Raw genomic sequence first — 22,193 nt, 5'->3', positions numbered from 1 at the left:
TGGCATGGACTGGGCCTGAGAGCTACTCGCTCCAGTGGTATACGTTAAAGCTAGCGATAAGGTGACTGCCTTTGTTATAAGAATAGCTGCTTGTTGTCTGGCGGTGAGCTCACCGGACAGTAATCTCAGGGAGTCCACTGATAACTTTAGGCTGCTTTACAACAGCAGCAAGAATGCTCCAGACTTCTCAGCTGTTGACAAGCCTGACTGGCTGAGAACAGCAGATATATATAGCACCGCAGAAGCTGCTCCACATAGTCTACCAGAACTTCAGGAGACCAAAGGAGAGGAAACATTATCTCAGAAGCCATACTGCCAAACCCCAATAACACCTAGCAACAGTCCAAGGGAAAAGGCAAAAAAAAAAAACCCTTTCATCCAGCTGGGAGTATGTGCGACCTCCTCTTTCTATGACTGGGATATCTGTATCGTACCAGTAACAGCCCAGAGTGGAGCACATTCTGCTTGTGTGTGGTGGATGTTCTGTGAATGTCACAAGGTTCCTCTACATAGGACGTTCTGCTTTTTAAGAAAAGTCAACAGCCGCTGCCCCTGTGACCCACACGTTCTGTGGTGCATCTATACAGACAGGTAAGCAATGACTGTTTTACTGATATCATTTTTGGAATGAGATTTTCTATATTTGGAGATATATAGTGCAGTGCTCAGACTACATGGATTTGGAAGCTGTTAGTGTTGTGATGATAACAATTGGTGGGATATAATATTGTATGATGTCATTGATATGGCAGCATGGGGATCAGTGGTTAGCATTGGTGTATTACAGCGCGGGGGTCCTGGGTTCAAATCAGATTAAGGCTATTTTCACACCAACAGTGTGAATTCCGGCAGGTTGTTCCGTCAGCCTAGCGGAATTCACCGGATTCGGCACTGCCGGATGCGGACGGAATGTCCATCGGCCCCCTTAAGTATAATGGGGTCTGGTGGACACTCTGCCCACCTACCGGCTGGCAAGCGGTGAACCCGCCGGACACAAACCGTTGCATGCTGTGGTCGATCCTCCACTTGCCTGCCAGAACAACCTGCCGGATTGTAGCTACCACTGGTGTGAAGGTAGCCTAAGAACAACATCTCCACGGAGTTTGTATTTTCTCCCCGTGTTTGCGTGGGTTTCCTCCGGGTTCTCCGGTTGCCTTACACGCTCCCAAGACATATTGATAGGGAACTTAGATTGTGAGCCTCATTGGGGACAGTGTTGAGCTAATGTCTGTAAAATGTTGCGGAATATGTCAGCGCTATATAAGTGCATAAAATAAATAACACTACAGATAGATAATATGTATATGTAGAGGAATGCAACAATCTGAAGAAGTAGCATACAGGTAATAGTGGTTCATGTGTACTGTTGTAAAGCTGGGGCTACATGGTAAACTTGGCCGCAGCACCCATCACACACCCAAAGATCACCGCGTAGAAGAGCAGCCATTGAACTGAAAGGGGTGGGATTTTTTTGTGATTCTACGGTCACAGCAACTTGTGAGTCACACTGCGACCCTATTCATTTCCATGGCTGCACTGCCACACAACGATATTTGGTTGTGTGACAGAAGCTTGCGGCCCGGATCGCCATGTAGCCCCACCATGTACCTAAACAAATGAGCTATGTGAGGCATGAGTAGGATCTAAAGGTTTGGATTTCTGTTTGCTGTCAGTGAATGGGAACATTCTTGTTTACAGTATATCCAGAAGCTGAGAACTTGTACAAGCATAATACTTCTCAGAGCGGAGAGTTTCGTTCTATTGTGTTCAGTCCAGGCAGTCCTCTGCTATCTAAACAACCTGGATTCCAGGCTGATGTATTTTACCTATGCTGATGCATTGGGGCAAACTATCAGCAGAAGAGAGATTTTTGTGCTGCTGATTTGTTAAACGGGGTTGTACAAGATTAGATTTATCCCCAAAAAGGCACCACCCCATCCACAGGTTGTATGTGATATTGTGGCTCAGCCCCATGTACTTCACTGGAGTCAAGCTGCCAGACCAGACACACCTGACATGTGGGACCCTGGTTTAGAAATAAACGAGTAGCTCCTAGATGGGACAAGCCCAGACACTCAGCATATACACAGATATAATACAAAAATGTATCTTTATTAAAATCGATAAAGCAAATAAATAGATGCATAAATTGGCAAAGACAGACACATCCACATGGAGAGTGCACACAATACGTCGGGACATCAAGTTATTCTTAATGAGGAAGCTGATGCCAAACACGTGTCGGGGTCTCTAGGAGGTGCCACTAGCCGGGTCTGTATTGTGCACATGTTGTGAATCATGTTTTTTATCTAGATGGGGGAGCCACATGGTTTGATTTTGTATTTATTCACACTTGTTTTTCCATCCCACCTTTTCCATTACTAGCAATGCTATAACTTGATGTCCCGATGTATTGTGTGCACTCTCCATGTGGATGTGTCTGTCTTTGCCAATTTATGCATCTGTTTATTTGCTTTATCGATTTCAATAAAGATACATTTTTGAATATACATTTTTGTATTATATCTGTGTATAGGCTGAGTGTCTGGGTTTGTCCCATCTAGGAGCTACTCGTTTTTGACACTTGAGTTCTCTTTGTGTTGTGCAGCCGCATTCCGATTTAGTTTTTTGTTTTATTGCTTATTGGTATCGTAGAAATAAACTAGCCATGTTTTTTAAACCTTGGACAATCCCTTTTAGTCTTTTACTAGCATCCCTACAGCAGTTTTTGGCGTAAATAGAGTCACAAGATCTTTTTTTGTGACTTTTTAAATGCCCCTGCGACAATATGTCATACGGGTGTTTTTACACTGACATCACCACTTGGGAGTGGCCATGGCAGGGGCCCGCCCTGGCAAATGTACCAACATTACCAACTGGAAACAGACGTTAAAAGAGGAGTAAAAACGACTCCAGTCAAGGGCTGGAATAGTTTTCTTTCCAAGCGCAAGGATTACCGAAGGTGCGCCTAATTTATGACGAGGCCTGGGCTTGAGGAGCTATCAAAGACCAGCGTAAAAAGCCAGTCTTTGACAAATGACCTCCATAGAGGATTGTGTAGACTGGATATATTGTAGAAAACAGAGCTGTATGGAGTTTTAGATGGGTTGTTTCATCACAAGTACTAATGGTAACTAGGCTATTAGGATATGTTTCTCTGCCCTGTTTATGTGCTTTTAGAGCACTGTCTATGATAATCCTGGAACTTTTGAGGCCATGTTCACATGGGTAAAATCTGCCATTTAGGTTTCATGCACACGGCCGTGGTTTGGGTCCGCATCCGAGTCGCATTTTTGCAGGTCAGATGTGGACCCATTCACTTCAATATCATGGACAAGGATAGGTCTGCTCTATTGAGGGTCAGACGTTCAGTTCTGCAAAATGCGGAACGCACACGGCCGGCATCCATGTTTTCCGGATCCGCAATTTGAGGACCGCAAAACGGACACAATCGGGTGCATGAGGCCTTAATTGGAAGCTAAAAATGTGTGCTTTAAACCCCGTTCAGAATGTAGCAGCTTCGTATTGGTCTTTAGGCAGCACTATAGACCACCCATTAGTGCCGGTGATGTCACCGGGATCACTGCTAGGCGGAAGCCTCTTCCTAGCAGTGTGAGAGTGTAAACAAAACAGTCCTTGCCCTGCGTGATTCAGCTCAGGGCAAGGGGGAGCATCGGAGTGTGAAATTGCTCCACTCATTCAATCTGAATGAGTGAGGAAGAGGCTATGCCCGAGTTCAGAGATGAACCCTTTTAACCATGTGCACATGATAGAGGGTTTTTTCAGTAGCTGATTTGAACAATGCTTGAGACGTGACACATTGCTTCTTTGGAACAGATTTGATTGTGAATTTTCATAGAAGTCAATGAGGAAGCAGAGAAACCCGATTCAAAAACTTGTAAAAAACAAACTCCACTAAAACCACCACCAAACAATTTTTATGCTGTGGATTTTGCTGTGTGAATGGGGCCTTAGGCTTATTGGCAAGGTAAGCACATACTGTAATTACTTAGTGTACTGTTCTATAACTTAGTGTTGATCCATGTCAACAGCTGCTTAAGTGGTAAGAAATGAATATACCAGTATTAAATGAGATAACTAGAGAGAGAGATATTAATGCGGTGCAGATAAATAGACATCATTACATTGAGTGTTTGGCACACCAGTCACTTTTTGTGACACCAATTTCTTTTTGAGTTAGAATAGGGGATATGGCATTTTGTGTGATTGATCAGGACTGTTCAAAAAAGTGAGAACAGTGCCATGTGCAGCATGGAGTTCACTAGATGAGTCATATTCCTATGTTTGGGAATATGCTGGACGCCACATGACAGAGTACCATGAAACAGTATGGCATTATTAATAAGGGTCCATTCACACGACTGTAGGCTGTCGTGCCCGTATTGTGGACCGCAAACGGATGTTCTGCAATATACTGTGAATCCCGTACCATGGATGAGTGGACCTATTAACTTGAATGGTTACATAATCCTCAAGTTACAGCGCGGAGGCACGGATCGGAAGCCTGCGGAAGCACTCTGATGTGCTTCCGTGGACATTTTGGTCCATGCCTCCACACCGCAAAACATAGGACATGTCCTATCTTTTTCCATAAATTAGCAATTTTCCAAATTTGAATTTATCTGCTTTAATAATGGCAGATAGTAATACATCATAAAATAGTTATTACTTTACATTTCCCATATGTCCACTTTCATGTTTGCATCATTTTGTTAATGTAATTTTATTTTTTAGGATCTTATAAGGCTTAGAAATTTTTAAGCAAATTTTAAAATGTAAAAGTCAATTCTAAAGTCATTTTCTGGGGCTTACATAGTGGAAACCACCCATAAATGTCCCCATTGTAGAAACTATACTCCTCAAGTTATTCAAAACTGATTTTACAAACTTTGTTAACCCTTTAGGTGTTCCACAAGAATTAAAGGAAAAAGTAGATTACATTTTTAAATTTCACTTTTTTGGCAGATTTTCCATTTTAATTCAAATAAAAGCCAACTATAACAGCCAAATAAAACTCAATATTTATTACCCCAATTCCGCAGTTTACAGAAATACCCCACATGTGCTCGTAAACTGCTGTACGGGCACACGGCAGGGTGCAGAAGGAAAGGAACGCCACATGAATTTTGGAGGGCAAATTTCACTGGGATAATTTTAAGTTGTCGTATGATATTTAAAGTCCCCCAGATGCACCCCTAGAGTAGAAACTCCAAAGAAGCGACCCCATTTTGGAAATTATAGGATAAGGTGACACTTTTATTGGTATTATTTTGTGATATGTATGACTTTTGATTGCTCTATATTACGCTTTTTGTGAGGCAAGGTAACCAAAAAATGTTTTATTTTTGTTTTTTTTACGGTGTTCACCTGACAGGTTAGATTATGTGCTATTTTTATAGAGCAGGTTGTTATGGACATGACAATGCCAAATATGTCTTCTTTTATTTTTATTTTGTTTCAGTTTTACATAGTAAAGCATTTTTTTTAATAAATCATGTTTTTGTGTCTCCTTTTTCTGAAAGCCATATTATTTTTATTTTTCGGGAGATTATTTTATGTAAGGGCTCAGTTTTTTCTGCATGAGGTGATGGTTTGATTGGTGCTATTTTGAAGTACATACTACTTTTTGATCGTTTGGTATTACACTTTGTGTATGGTGTGATCCATGGTGACAAGAAATTGATTTATTTTGGCACGGTTTTTATTTTTTACGGTTTTCACCTGACAAGGTAAATTATGTGATATTTTTATAGAGCAGGTTGTTACGCACGCAGTGATACCTAATATGTCTGTTTTTTTTTTTCTATTTTTGACAATTTTATATGTCTCTTTTTATGGGAAATGGGCTTTATTTTATTGAAACTTTAAAAAAAAAATTATTGTTAAACATATTTTTTCGCTTTTATTATTTTTTATTTTTGTCCCACTATGGGACTTCAACATTACAGGGTCTGATCCCTGTTTCAATGCAGCACAATTTCAATGCAGCACAATTCACCGCTTACCGCGGCATATGAGGGGTTACTCCACCGGCAACGGCGTTATCACCGATGCTGGTGGATGCAGCAGGGATCCGGCTGTCAGTAACTGCCAAGTGCCTGCCATTTAGGAAGAGGATTCTCATCCTGGGTCCTTAAGGGGTTAAACCCCTGTACAGGGATCTGGTCTCTGCTGCAGGGGAACTACTAGGCTTCTACCTCTTGGTGTAGTCTCCGTTCAAGTGACTACTTTCTTCTGGAGGTAAATAGACACTAGCACTGATGCAAAACTGTAGTCAGGGACAAGCCAAGGTCAGGACAGGCAGAGTTCATTCAATCCAATTAATGGGCCAAAGGTTAGAGTGGTCAGCTCAGGTTATACATGGAAGTCAGACAGAGCTCAGACAGCAAAGGGGGCAAATCCGATAAACAGGAAGTGGTCAGGATCAGAACGATAACAGTGCACCTCCGCAGGCAACTAGCAAGCTAGAACACACTATTGCTCAGGCACTTTTCCAGCAGGAGGATAGGTGAGTGGTCCGACAGCCATACCCTTGTAGACTGGGGAGATATTGGAAGACACAGACTGCCAATATAACAATGAGCGTTCGCTCTTTCATTAGGTGACCAGTGGCACTTTTACATGAGATAGTTATCGGGAACAAGTCTTAGTACGAATGTTCATCCCTATCGCTATAGTCAGCCTGTATAAAGGGGCCCTTACTTCATATGACTGTAATATCTAATTTCTTTAGGATTTCTGTAGGAGATAATTCACTGGGATACATGTAGCTTAAAATTTCACAGAACAGACCATTGTACTATTATGTAATGTGCACAATGGGAGTAAAGCAAGGAAGCATTATCCAGTTCTAAGTGCAGCTACTGTCATTTGCTTCTGCTTCCACATTCCAGACATTACCACGGAGGAATCCTTATCATTCTTCTGAAAGATAAGTGAAGAGAAAAAATTCAAAAGCAGGTGCCAAGGGACGTGGGTGCTAGCAAATATGACCCAATAGATAATGTGTTTTTCAGAATAGCTTTATTAATAATTAAATACTTTATGTTGGTAAAATCACACTTGTGAAGAATAAAAGCACTTGTGAAGAAAAAAGCATTTGGGAAAGAAAGCATTTGATATCTTCTGCGGATGTTTTGACAGAGATGCTGTACATAAGTAACTTCAGGTAGAACAATATTACAGTATACAGTTACCTCCTATCTTCGGCTTCTCCATTTATCTCTATATAAGACTGCCTCAGATACTCTACAGCGCCTGGCTACCTCAAGCAGACCTCCAGCACTCCAAATCCCAGCATGCTCCATTCACATCTATGGGAGTTCCGAGAACAGTCTAGCAAGTGTGCATGCTGGGAGTTGTAGTTTCATAACAGCTGAAGTTCCGGAGGTTGCTGACCCCTGCCATGGTGAATGGAGTGGCAGTCTGCTCCATTCAAATGGGGGGCAAGAGATATAACATATGAAAATAGATAACTTTTTCTGCCAAAGTGTCCAGTAATGAAAATCATGGCTGAATTTGCTGTATAAGCCTCATTCACACGTCAGTGTTTTGGTCAGTGATTGTGAGACAAAACCAGCAGCGGAGCCTCCACTGACATTAGGTATAAGGGAAAGATCTGCCCCTGTTCTGTGTTTAGAGCCGCACCTGGTTTTGGCTGACAATCACTGATAGAAAACACTGACCGAACACTGATGTGTGAATAAGGCCTATACTGTATATAATCAAGGAAATCTGTTTCAGTCATTTCAAGGTACTTACCAACACATCTGCTATGTGTCTTCAGCTCTTTATTGCCTCGGCCCTCTACCACATTGGCAGCGGACTGACATGAGACTTCCCCTCCCACAGGCCACAAAATGCTAGCAACAAATTGAGGTTTAACCGACTCAATAATCACACATTCTGTAATGGGAAGTGGGGGTGGACACACTGTACCAATTAACCAGTTTGGCTTTGGACTATTCCTACTCGTCTCCTGTTTTCACCCTTTAACCCCTACAAAGGAATCTGCTCTTCGCTGCAGGTGAGCCGCCAGGCCACTACCTCTTGGAATTTTCCTGGTGCAGTTGGCAGCTACAACACCAGGGTCAGAGAACCCGATTCAAAGCACCAAGGGGCCAGGCAGTTCTCATAGTCAGTAAGCAGGCGGAGGTCAGGGTAGGAAGAGTTTATACAATTCCATGAAACTAATCCGAGGTCAGGACAGGCAACAAAGGGTACTGGCAGGCAGAAGAGAAACAGGCAGTGGTACAATACATGGTCAGACAATCAGAATAGCACCCCATTACTGGTAAACTAGCAAGCTAGGAACCTAAGCTCAGGCACCCTTCCCCCCCCCCCCCCCCCAATTTGCGAAGGTGCTTTATATATCCCGAGATATATACCCAAAGATAGCCAGCCATAGGATGGGGAAGAATTAGTATGTGCATGTGCTGGTCCTTTAAGAGCGAAGGAGCATGCATACATGGTGAGAACTAGCGCAACAGTGAGCCGCAAGCTCTGGCCTGCAGGAGAAGCATAAGCCTCCTGTGGCCAGGCCCGCTGTGGGTGAGGATGACAGCCAGACTGCCAAGCAGGAACGTGAGTAAAGCAGTATCCGTGCCCACCCGGGAGAGAGAGCAGGACAGCGGTGGACACGGGCTACCATGCTAACACATTCTCTATTCTCTGCATGGAAGGAAGTGGGTATTGCCTGTGGATAAACATAACCCAGGATGGGCTCCATTTTAGTTGTAGGCTCCTCATTCTCCTCTCCACTGGTAAGAAAATTTTACTTGAAAATGTTCTAAGGAAAAAAATTTGCTAAACTGTTTCCTGAATTTCTGTTTGTGGTACCAGCAAGGCTGTCAGTCATTGTGACCTAGCTGTTCTTGCAGAGCAGAAATGTGACAGAGTAAGATACACAGTTTTTGAATGTGCAACCTCAGTGTTTCCTTAATCAACAGAAGTCCATCCTTTTCCAGCCATAGAGAAACGCTGAGGTTGTGCAAAGTTTACCATGGGCATTGTGCAACTAAAAGTCGCTATGGAGCTCTAGCCTCCCCCCAAAAAATATCAAGGAACCACCAATACACATTACCCACATATACACTGCTCAAAAAAATAAAGGGAACACAAAAATAACACATCCTAGATCTGAATTAATTAAATATTCTTCTGAAATACTTTGTTCTTTACATAGTTGAATGTGCTGACAACAAAATCACACAAAAATAAAAAAAATGGAAATCAAATTTTTCAACTCATGGAGGTCTGGATTTGGAGTCCCACTCAAACTTAAAGTGGAAAAACACACTACAGGCTGATCCAACTTTGATGTAATGTCCTTAAAACAAGTCAAAATAAAGCTCAGTAGTGTGTGTGGCCTCCACGTGCCTGTATGACCTCCCTACAACGCCTGTGCATGCTCCTGCAGGTGGCGGACGGTCTCCTGAGGGATCTCCTCCCAGACCTGGACTAAAGCATCTGCCAACTCCTGGACAGTCTGTGGTGCAACGTGACGTTGGTGGATAGAGCGAGACATGATGTCTCAGATCTGCTCAATTGGATTCAGGTCCGGGGAACGGGCGGGCCAGTCCATAGCATCAATGCCTTCGTCTTGCAGGAACTGCTGACACACTCCAGCCACATGAGGTCTAGCATTGTCTCGCATTAGGAGGAACCAAGGGCCAACCGCACCAGCATATGGTCTCACAAGGGGTCTGAGGATCTCATCTCAGTACCTAATGGCAGTCAGGCTACCTCTGGCGAGCACATGGAGGGCTGTGCGGCCCTCTAAAGAAATGCCACCCCACACCATTACTCACCCAATGCCAAACCGGTCATGCTGGAGGATGTTGCAGGCAGCAGAATGTTCTCCACGGCGTCTCAAGACTCTGTCACATGTGCTCAGTGTGAACCTGCTTTCATCTGTGAAGAGCTCAGGGCGCCAGTGGCGAATTTGCCAATCTTGGTGTTCTCTGGCAAATGCCAAACGTCCTGCACGGTGTTCGGCTGCAAGCACAACCCCCACCTGTGGACGTCGGCAGGGCCGGCCTTAGGTGTTCAGGCGCCCTGTGCGAGCTAACCTTGTGGCGCCCCCCCCAAAAAAAAAAAAAACACTGCTTGTTGCTGGCATCATGGCATAGGCTGGCTGACTATCCAACCAAGTAGTTACCAGCCCACACACCCCAAAGGCCGGTGTAATGTTATACTTCCCTACTTCGTGAGATTTCCCTACCCTCGTCACTTCCAGTCGCACCGGACATGACGTGAGGAGGTGTGCAGCGCCGCGCAGGCGCACAACGACAGGTTAGGGAAGTTTCACAGCAGAGTGCGCATGCGCCAGGAGCCTCACCAGCGGTTAGGGAAGGGAAAAATTACGTACGGGCCAGTGCTTTTTCCCTACCCTAACCGCTGGTGAGGCTCCCAGCGCATGCGCAGTGTCGTCCGGTGTCCAGCTGAGAACATCCATCCGATCACCGCACCTGTGCACTGGCCCATAATTTTTCCCTACCCTAACCGCCGGCGAGGCTCCCAGCGCATGCGCACTCTGCTGTGAAATTTCCCTAACCCATCGTTGTGCGCAGTGCGCCCCCCCAATATAATAAACATTGGCGCAGTGCGACCCCCCAATATAATAAACATTGGTGGCGCAGTGCGCCCCCCCCCAACACCCCAGTATAATAAACATTGGTGGCGCAGTGCGCCCCCCCAACACCCCAGTATAATAAACATTGGTGGCGCAGTGCGCCCCCCCCAACACCCCAGTATAATAAACATTGGTGGTGCAGTGCGCCCCCCCCAACACCCCAGTATAATAAACATTGGTGGTGCAGTGCGCCCCCCCCAACACCCCAGTATAATAAACATTGGTGGCGCAGTGCGCCCCCCCAACACCCCAGTATAATAAACATTGGTGGCGCAGTGCGCCCCCCCAATATAATAAACATTGGTGGCGCAGTGCGCCCCCCCCCCAACACCCCAGTATAATAAACATGGGTGGCGCAGTGCGCCCCCCCAATATAATAAACATTGGTGGCGCAGTGCGCCCCCCCCCCCCAACACCCCAGTATAATAAACATTGGTGGCGCAGTGCGCCCCCCCAACACCCCAGTATAATAAACATTGGTGGCGCAGTGCGCCCCCCCAACACCCCAGTATAATAAACATTGGTGGCGCAGTGCGCCCCCCCCCCCAATATAATAAACATTGGTGGCGCAGTGCGCCCCCCCTCAATATAATAAACATTGGTGGCGCAGTGCGCCCCCCCAATATAATAAACATTGGTGGCGCAGTGCGCCCCCCCCAACACCCCAGTATAATAAACATTGGTGGCGCAGTGCGCCCCCCCCAATATAATAAACATTGGTGGCGCAGTGCGCCCCCCCTCAATATAATAAACATTGGTGGCGCAGTGGGCAGTGCCAATGAGGGTTAAAAAATAATTAACTCACCTCCTCCAATTGATCGTCTTCTGTTCTTTCTTCATGACCTGTCAAAGGACCTGTGGTGACATCACTGTGCTCATCACATGATCCATCACCATGGTAATGGGTCATGTGATGAGCTCAGTGACGTCACCACAGGTCCTGAAGAAAACAGGAGACCGGCAGCTATGCGATCAACTGGAGGAGGTGAGTTAATTTTTTTAAATTATTTTTTAACCCTCACTGGCACTTCCCACTGTGCCACCAATGTTTCTTATACTGGGGTGTTGGGGAGGGGGGGCTGCACTGTGCCACCGTTTCTTATACTGGGGTGTTGGGGGGGGGGCGCACTGTGCCACCAACGTTTCTTATACAAATACCGGAGGCGGGTGCTGGAATCAAATAGCCGACACCCGACCTCTGTGACAGGGAGCTGCGATCAGCGGCAGTTAACCCCTCAGGTACCGCACCTGAAGGGTTAACTCAACTGCAGCTGATCGCAGCTCCCTGTCACAGAGGTCGGGTGTCGGCTATTTGATTCCGGCACCCGCCTCCTGTATTTGTATTTCAGGTCAGTTATCTTCATTGGTGGCGCAGTGGCCACAGCCCCTCCCCTCCTCCTCCTGTCTCTTCTTATTGGCAGCGGCGGGGGCAGCAGGCAGGTCAGGCACAGGGGAGGAGGAACGAATCAGGTCAGACAGGGGAGGGCTAGATGGAGGGGGCGCCCCGAGGGAGAACACAAGTTCAGCCTCGCCTGCCGCATATTACATTGCGAGCTGTCGGCCGCCCAGCGCCCCTGTTACTATGGCGCCCTGTGCGGCCGCACAGCCCGCACACCCCAAAGGCCGGCCCTGGACGTCGGGCCCTCATATCACCCTCATGGAGTCTGTTTCTGACCGTTTGAGCAGACACATGCACATTTGTGGCCTGCTGGAGGTCATTTTGCAGGGCTCTGGCAGTGCTCCTCCTTTTCCTCCTTGCACAAAGGCGGAGGTAGCGGTCCTGCTGCTTGGTTGTTGCCCTCCTACGGCCTCCTCCACGTCTCCTGATGTAGTGGCCTGTCTCCTGGTAGCGCCTCCATGCTCTGGACACTACGCTGACAGACACAGCAAACCTTCCTGCCACAGCTCGCATTGATGTGCCATCCTGGATAAGCTGCACTACCTGAGCCACTTGTGTGGGTTGTAGACTCCGTCTCATGCTACCACTAGAGTGAAAGCACCGCCAGCATTCAAAAGTGACCAAAACATCAGCCAGGAAGCATAGGAACTGAGAAGTGGTCTGTGGTGACCACCTGCAGAACCACTCCTTTATTGGGGGTGTCTTGCTAATTGCCTATAATTTCCACCTGTTGTCTATCCCATTTGCACAACAGCATGTGAAATTGATTGTCACTCAGTGTTGCTTCCTAAGTGGACAGTTTTATTTCACAGAAGTGTGATTGACTTGGAGTTACATTGTGTTGTTTAAGTGTTCTATTTATTTTTTTGAGCAGTGTACATTGATTGTATTCTCAATAGGGAGAGAGAAATAAGACATCTCTGGCAGTGGCTTACCTACCTTGGCAACAACTCGGAACAAAAAGAGCGGGCATGAATCCAACATGCCTGACCCTTCTTTCTCTGCCATCAGGGAGGATTGGGGGCACACCATACACATTAGATGGTCAGCCGGTTCTTCTGATATTGTCAGTTTGGCAGGCACTTCTCTAATGTGTATGGCCACTTTAGTTCTTTTCAGGTTTTATTCTCATGTTATTTGCTCAGCAGATTTCTGTGTCAATAATCTAATAGAGTATCTGACAGGTTGCTAAGACGGCTTTGGCATGTAAATTAAATGGTATTATTGCTGATGGTGCACATCAAAGGGGTAATTAGAAGAATGTGTAATGTAAACTAACCCTGACAAGTCTGGTTGCTACTTCTCAGCACACAGTAAGACGTGGAGCCAGATTCTTGTGTTGGACGGAATGTACCATGTAATCTGTGTCTTTCCAGCATAAGGTGGAATATTTCCTGCTATTTACTGTTGATTCACAGATAATGTTAAGGTCCGTGCGGATATGATTAGATGAGCTAGACTGGGTCCAGTGGGAGCAATAATAATGTATTATTTTCATCTATGTGATTTGTGCCTCAAACTAACCCCATAGGGGGTCAGTAGAAGGATGTTTTGAAGTATAGCAGGGTCATTTGTGAATTGAGTGCTAATCATTTCCATGGTCATGTAATCTTTGTGTTCTACAGTATGTGGTCCCCCCAGGGCCATACATTGAAGCTCCTGAGCCCCACTGCAAAATCTGTAACAAGTCCCTCACTTGCAATTTGTGATTCATAATTCTGGTGTCTTCTTATGTGAAAGAAAGGCATTTGGGCCTCCTCAGGCACTAGGGTCTGGGTAAAACCGCTACCTCTGCAGCCCCTATAGCTATTCTCCTGCATGGTCCCTTCTGCCTGATCCAGTATAATGGTGTCACGTAAGGGTGGGAAGAGTGCAGCCCTGATCTCCACCCGCACCTCTGTCCCTACCTACTTGCACGGCCCGTCCTAACTGACGGCGTACAACTTGGCAGCGGTCCCTAGCTTAGATACGTGCAGGGGCCTAAAGAAAGCTAGAGTAACATGTAACAGAGTTAAGGAAGCAAAGGTCAAAGCCAGGAGGTCACGCAGGTACACAAGGGAGAACACAACAGCAAGGTCAACACAAACCGAAGTCAGAAGCCGAGAGGCCACGTCAATTCCAAGGTCAGAGGCACAAGGCCGGCTAGATGTACAGGCCGGCACATGCGCATTAAACGCTCTTGTGCCTCTGGCCATAATGGGGAATGAAGTGCGCAGGCGCGGCGAATCTTGTGAACGGCGCTGGATTTCTGAAGAACCTAGGGCAGGCCAGAGGGGCCACATGTAAGTCTGCGACAGCAAATCCACAGCTAATTAGTCAGGTGTGACCCCCCGCCTAACCCTTCTGTCATGGATGTTACTTCACTTTCTATGCCACCCCTGTAAGATTGTGACATTTTTTATGACATTTTAAAGGTTTAGGTTTTTTGTGTTTTTGATGTATTTTGATGTAGCTCCAGCTCCTACATGGAAGTCTATAGGAAATAATTTTTCCTCAAATTCCTGAAAAGCTCCAGAAAAACTCCAGAATTCTGGAGTGCAGGGCTTGGTAAATTCCTCCCATAGTGTATTCATATACATTATTTATGGCTACTCCAACTGTAACTTAAGTCTCTGTCATCTTGTCTTCACCATGACACATTCCAGTCTTGGCTACTACAACATATTTGCCGCAGTTGACTTTCCTGCAGCCATCAGTGCATATAGACAGCTGTCTCTTAGTTTTTCTATTTCTGAGCCTAACCATCCCTGGGAATCTCTGCTCCCTGTAGCACGTGTCCCCAAAGAATAACTCACTGATGTTATCTGCTTTGTCACTGATCACAACATGGCCTAAAAATAGGAAATAGCTTAGATTCACTGCATTCACTTGCAAATCTGGCATGCCTCTATCAAGTCGCTATTTCATTCATTTATATTAGTATTGTTATTTTTTGCCTTGTATTCTTTCTCTCTGTCTTTTTTGAGGACCAGGGTAATTTTGGTCTTTTGGACACACACATTTTAGCAATTTTTTGCATGCATCCTAATGGCTATAACCTTTTTATTTGTAAGGCCTCATGCACACTTCTGTAGTTCTGGTCCGCACCCGAGCCGCAGTTTTTGCGGCTCGGGTGCGGACCCATTCACTTCAATAGGCCTGCAAAAGATGCGGACAGCACTCCGTGTACTATCTGCATCCGTTGCTCCGTTCCGTGGCACCGCAAAAAAAATATAGCATGCCCTATTCTTGTCCATTTTGCGGGCAAGAATAGGCATTTCTACAATGGGCCGCCCGTTCGCAAATTGCAGAAGGCACACAGTTTGCAGACCGCAAAAAAACGGAATGGTCGTGTGCATGTAGCCTAAGGCTAATGTTTTTTTTCACCTGAATGTTTCAGAATAATAATTTATTTTAGTTTGAAAGAATAGTAAAAAAAAAAGCTTTTTTATTTTAAATTTTGGCAATTTTTTTTCTGTTGACAATATATTATTACACTCAGATTGACCTTTTTGGAGTTCATCATTGTCTAGCGAACAACAATTTCAGATAATTGACAGCTAGCAGTAGGACAGTGATTTGGCTGGGTAACTTTTTTGGGTTTGGGTTATTTATTTATGGTTCCCTGTTTTACATTTTTTTCCCCGAAAATTATTATTGTTGTTCTTTTTTATTTTCCACTATAATTTTCCACTGTAACTGGGGCACCACATAGGAAATCTTCTCAGGTGCAGTGACAATTGTAATTGTTAGGACTGTGCTAAGTCTAGTTGGAGCCAGCAGTAGTGTGACACCGGCAGGCCATGCCCATGAGCATCTCCCTGCTCCTTATAGGCACAACCACCAGTATGCTCACCTGAGCCTTTTCTCCAGTTCTCTGTTGGCCTGCCGACATCTCTCTGCTCCAGTATTATTTTATACTGTATTGAACCTGATTAAGGGGCCTGTTTGACCCCGAAACATGTAGTTCTGCTACCAGTAAGCACAACCTCTATCAATTTCTTGGTGGCTTAGATTACATGAGTGCTACTTCACACTGCCATTGCCTGATCATGGACCTGAGAGTAAGGCGACCAGCAGCTTACCAAGCACATATATAAAAGCCTTCAACCATAATTTGGTACCAAACAGTCCTGGCCATTTTGTGCTTCTTTTTCCTTTTGTATATCTGCTTCATCCTGGCAGGCATGGCCACTAGAGTAGTGCTGCTCAGTCCATTCAGTGCTGGGTTGCAGCCTGCTCCCATTCCTTTAGTGCATATGTCTCCCCATAGGGCACGCACACTCTCTCTGTCTCTTTAAGGGCCAGCACGTGTGTCCTGATATGCTTGGCCTATGAGTAGCATTCCTAGGGTATTTAAGGCACCTTGCTTTGGTTCCTGAGCAACAGGTATTCCAGCTTTCCTGCCCCTGTGAAGGTTTGCGATGTTCCGTTCTGACTTCCTGTCCTCAACTTCTGCCTGTTTGCTGGATTTGATCTTCTGATTCCTGACCTGACCTCTGCCTGACTTTCATGTTGACCCCATGCTGCCTTCCCTGACTTTTGGCCTGATAACCGAATTAAACAAATGCTGCCTGTCCTGACCTCAACTCGTCCACTGACTGCTATTTTGTCTATCCCCTGAATGCCACGGACCCGTGTCTCTGGACCCACATAGGTCAGCTATTATTGAACAGAGACTACGTTAAGCGGTAGCAGTCTGGTGGTTCACCCTTTAGTGGAGTCTAGACCATTTACATGGACACTGGGAACAATAAAGGCAGTGGGCAGATAGCAGCACTGATTGCACAATGTCAAACTTGCATGGACACAAACCCAGAATAAATGCTTGTCACTACATCAGGAATACAAGTAATTACTATAACAGACATGTTAGGAGAGGTGACAGGAGTGGTGAGAGTTATCTCCCTAAATGTTATAATGTAACTATAGCTTGTCATAATTAGATATGGTAGCATGTAGAGATGGCTTTGTGGTCGTTTCGCTGCGAACTTTGCGTGTTTGCGATTCGCCGAACGTGCGAACATATGGAGATATTTGCACCCGCCATATTCTTTTACATTATGAAGAACTTTGACTCATGACACATTCATCAGGTGGTACAGGACAGCCAATTGAGCCATTTCAGCACATGGACATACCCCCTACCTTATAAATAAAGCTGATCTGGCCGCCATTTTACATTCAGTGTTTTGCCAGTGTAGGGAGAGGTTGCTGTGTGGAGCAGGGACAGACTGTTAGGGACACCAAACGCTAGCTAATAGGGCCACAAAAGTCATTTTAAGCACTAGTATACACTGCGTGCAGAATTATTAGGCAAATGAGTATTTTGACCACATCATCCTCTTTATGCATGTTGTCTTACTCCAAGCTGTATAGGCTCGAAAGCCTACTACCAATTAAGCATATTAGGTGATGTGCATCTCTGTAATGAGAAGGGGTGTGGTCTAATGACATCAACACCCTATATTAGGTGTGCATAATTATTAGGCAACTTCCTTTCCTTTGGCAAAATGGGTTAAAAGAAGGACTTGACAGGCTCAGAAAAGTCAAAAACAGGCAGATATCTTGCAGAGGGATGCAGCACTCTTAAGATTGCAAAGCTTCTGAAGCGTGATCATCGAACAATCAAGCGTTTCATTCAAAATAGTCAACAGGGTCGCAAGAAGCGTGTGGAAAAACCAAGGCGCAAAATAACTGCCCATGAACTGAGAAAAGTCAAGCGTGCAGCTGCCAAGATGCCACTTGCCACCAGTTTGGCCATATTTCAGAGCTGCAACATCACTGGAGTGCCCAAAAGCACAAGGTGTGCAATACTCAGAGACATGGCCAAGGTAAGAAAGGCTGAAAGACGACCACCACTGAACAAGACACACAAGCTGAAACGTCAAGACTGGGCCAAGAAATATCTCAAGACTGATTTTTCTAAGGTTTTATGGACTGATGAAATGAGAGTGAGTCTTGATGGGCCAGATGGATGGGCCCGTGGCTGGATTGGTAAAGGGCAGAGAGCTCCAGTCCGACTCAGACGCCAGCAAGGTGGAGGTGGAGTACTGGTTTGGGCTGGTATCATCAAAGATGAGCTTGTGGGTCCTTTTCGGGTTGAGGATGGAGTCAAGCTCAACTCCCAGTCCTACTGCCAGTTTCTGGAAGACACCTTCTTCAAGCAGTGGTACAGGAAGAAGTCTGCATCCTTCAAGAAAAACATGATTTTCATGCAGGACAATGCTCCATCACACGCGTCCAAGTACTCCACAGCGTGGCTGGCAAGAAAGGGTATAAAAGAAGAAAATCTAATGACATGGCCTCCTTGTTCACCTGATCTGAACCCCATTGAGAACCTGTGGTCCATCATCAAATGTGAGATTTACAAGGAGGGAAAACAGTACACCTCTCTGAACAGTGTCTGGGAGGCTGTGGTTGCTGCTGCACGCAATGTTGATGGTGAACAGATCAAAACACTGACAGAATCCATGGATGGCAGGCTTTTGAGTGTCCTTGCAAAGAAAGGTGGCTATATTGGTCACTGATTTGTTTTTGTTTTGTTTTTGAATGTCAGAAATGTATATTTGTGAATGTTGAGATGTTATATTGGTTTCACTGGTAAAAATAAATAATTGAAATGGGTATATATTTGTTTTTTGTTAAGTTGCCTAATAATTATGCACAGTAATAGTCACCTGCACACACAGATATCCCCCTAAAATAGCTAAAACTAAAAACAAACTAAAGACTACTTCCAAAAATATTCAGCTTTGATATTAATGAGTTTTTTGGGTTCATTGAGAACATGGTTGTTGTTCAATAATAAAATTAATCCTCAAAAATACAACTTGCCTAATAATTCTGCACTCCCTGTAGGTGTTCTATCGATATGTGCAGAGAGGTGAAGAAAAATCAGGCCATTCTCGGTGGTGCTGGTGCACCAGCGCCACCGAGAATGGTCTGATTTTTCTTCACCTCTCTGCATACATTTATCCTGACAACCGCAACCACAGCAAGGGATACAGACCAGGGGCAGCAGACGCAGTCTTCTATTCTCCCGAAAACTGAACGAGTAATCATCCAGAAAAGCGATTCAGAGGCGTTGTGACCTTTCACAACCCCTTCTGGTAAGCATAATCAGTATTTTCTGTGCTTATACACAGTGCTGTAAGGTTCTACACACGAGGCGCTGCCTCCTCTTCTTTCTCTTTTTTCCTTTTATGCTATCGATATGTGTGATACACAGAGGGGTGCGATATACTTATAATATACTTTTATAATGAGTCAAAAACACATAGATCTATATAGTGATCACCTGGAAGTCTAGGGGCTAGGGGCTAGGAGCTTACTAGGGCCATTTTTATATAGAGTAAGGTTCCGGACGGGGTCGCTCTTATCAGGGCGGGTGGTCTGTGGTTAGGCTAACAGGGCCATATTAGCACCCCCCTGTACGGCAATATCAGGGACAGTTCTTTGCCCACCCTGTCCTTCAATACCACATCATCATCTAGCCCAGGGATAGATGTTTTTTTGCTTTCCCTCCTGGATTCATGGATGTGCACTGGAACCCCCCGGATTGTGGTAGGACATATGGTTTCTGATTTGGTGCCGCCGAGCACTTGTTATTGCCTACCACATCTATGCTTTATTTTCATTTTGAAGGATATCTTTTCCATTGACACGTCCACAAAATTTTCGGATCCACACTTCCACACCTGTGCTTCCGTTTCTGAAAAAAAATAGAACATGTCCTATTCTTGTCCGCAATTGCAGACAAGATTAGGCATTTTCTATTATAGTGCCGGCGATGTGCGGTCCGCAAATTGCGGACGTGTGAATGGACCCTCATAGTAAAATTATTAAAGGTTACGTTTTATCTTTATGTATATTCTAATGGATTGCCTTCCTTGTACAATGTTATAATATACTTTCTATGTTGGACAGTATTTTATAGTGCATTTGTATTGTGCGGCAGTTGTGTGCGGTTCTGCTGCGATACTGCAGGTATATAGAGGGACAAGCGTTATTGGAACAAATAATTTCTACTGGTGTGATATACCAGTCGCCCCCCAAAAAACTGATTGAAGCGGGGTGTTATATACCAATATACTTTCTTTATAGTGCATTTGGGTACTGTATAGTGCATTTGCGCATGCGCGTACGCGAGAATGATATTGCCGATATTTCGCATTGAAATATTTTTTTATGGAGATCGAATAATACATCTGGTATGTCACTGTCCATGTTGTGGGGCTATTTGTGCACTTCTAGTAATTATTTCTTGGCTGCAAATATCAGCTGAAGGTTATTCATGTTCGCCTGCCATTAAAATGAATGGGACCCGCCGCAAACTTGCGGTTCGCGAACATTTGATCGCGTTCGCGAACCGTCCCGGCAGATGTTCATCCATCACTAGTAGCATGTAAAGTCATTGACAGTAAGGTGGAAGGCACTGGTCCCAAGACATCCATGCTATGCCTCTTTATTTCTCAGATCCACTTTAGCAACATTCTCATTTAATCAGCAAGTTTCTGCTTCATGTTGAGTTAATCCTTAAATGATTCTCAAAAATGCAAACTAGGAGCAACTGCAATAATGTGAAATGCCTTGTTAGAAATCTCTGTGGACATGCAGCTGTCCTGTTAGTGTCATTTTGCATTACTCATAGGCTCTAATCTGTGATTTCTGACCACCACTCTAAGTAATGCTTAAATTCCTTAGATTTATGTTTCTGAAAATCTGACATAACATTATAAATACATTGGGGCAGATTAACAAATCCTGTCTAAAATATGGACAGTGTACACTTAGGGGGAAATGTATTAAATGCCATTAAACAGGAAAGAAGAGTGACTTTGCTTGTTTTGTCACTGGAGTATGCATTTGCGACAAATTTATGATATATTTTAGCAATTTTTAGGGTGGTTTACATTTACTATGCGGCAGACAGACACATTTTTAGGCAGAGTCCTATTAATACTGAGTGGCATCTCCTCTTGCCGGGATACCTACTGCCACTCTGGCATGGTATCGGTCATACAGATGCTGGATATCCTCCTGTGGTCATAACAAGCGCTTTGAACTTGGACCTGTAGTTCAACCAAAGTGGTTGTTGGCTGCTGGGCATGGGGGATCCGTCGCCCCATAAAGTCACAGACGGTCTTGATGGAGGAGAGATGTGGTAATTGAACTGACCAGAGGAGCTGCTGGGTAACCTGAAGAGGCTGCCCCCTCAGTGCCATCAGCTGCCCCCCTAGTGCCATCAGCTGCCCCCCAGTGCCATCAGCTGCCCCCCAGTGCCATCAGCTGCCCCCCAGTGCCATCAGCTGCCCCTCCTAGCCATGTCCCCAGCGCCAGTGAAATAAAATACTTACCTCTCCTGTAGGGGCACCGCCAACACTCCACAGCTCGTCCATCTTCTTCTCCGCGCGCTGCACTATCATCCTGACGTCACACAGCATCAGGTCATAGTGGCCGCTTACGTGCGCTATGTCCTGACGATGTGTCAGGAGGGCAGCGCAGTGCAGGCTGGCGGGTGACCGCGGAGCAGTGAGTAATAGCAAGAGCTTCACTCCCGCTCCGTGGTCACATTACACAAACGAATCCTAGATGCAAAAGATTTGCATCAAGGATTTTTTGGTGTCGAGTTACTCAATTCAATCGAGTAATCGTTTCAGCACTATAACAAATACAGTGTCCTTTACTGAGGTAGTTTAGACAGTTCAAATACAGATATACTGGCAGCATTCTGTTCAGACTCTCCAGAGTACATACACAATACTTCCAAGACTGAACATGAGATACCAGGCAGTGAGATGGCTGACTCTGTGTGTCTCTCTCTCTCTATCATCTCCAAACCACTTTCCAAGTTGATCAAAGGTGTGCACATTCACATGACGGGGTATTGGTTATTCCCCGCTCGCCCCTCATGAACAGTCACATACTAACCCTTGACTCACTTACCACAAGCCCTGACCTTCTAAACTGGCCCTGTCAGAAACCCCAATAAGACACGGACACCAAGTTGGATTATATCGGCCACAGCAGCCGTTTATTGTAAACATATACATAAATAATTAACCTTTTATTTTCCACAAAACATCCCCATAAGATATAACCAACTTAATTCACCTGAGTAACACGGGGGAGGTCCTGGAAGCCCCAAACCTCGGAATT

At 45.1% G+C, this 22,193-nt stretch overlaps 1 protein-coding gene across 2 annotated transcripts in view; it reads left to right on the top strand.

The window, feature by feature from the left end:
• Window positions 1-244: 244 nt before the first annotated feature.
• Window positions 245-22,193, top strand: part of FILIP1 (filamin A interacting protein 1) — a 240,705-nt gene continuing 218,756 nt past the window's right edge. For both annotated transcript variants that reach the window (XM_040428664.1, XM_040428661.1), the window contains exon 1: window positions 245-591. The gene's annotated coding sequence lies outside the window, so the exon portion shown is untranslated. The remainder of the gene's footprint in view (window positions 592-22,193) is intronic.

The sequence above is a fragment of the Bufo bufo genome, chromosome 4 (assembly GCF_905171765.1).
Source record: "Bufo bufo chromosome 4, aBufBuf1.1, whole genome shotgun sequence".
In the NCBI taxonomy this organism is placed as follows: domain Eukaryota; kingdom Metazoa; phylum Chordata; class Amphibia; order Anura; family Bufonidae; genus Bufo; species Bufo bufo.
This window is presented reverse-complemented; position numbering and strand designations above follow the sequence as displayed.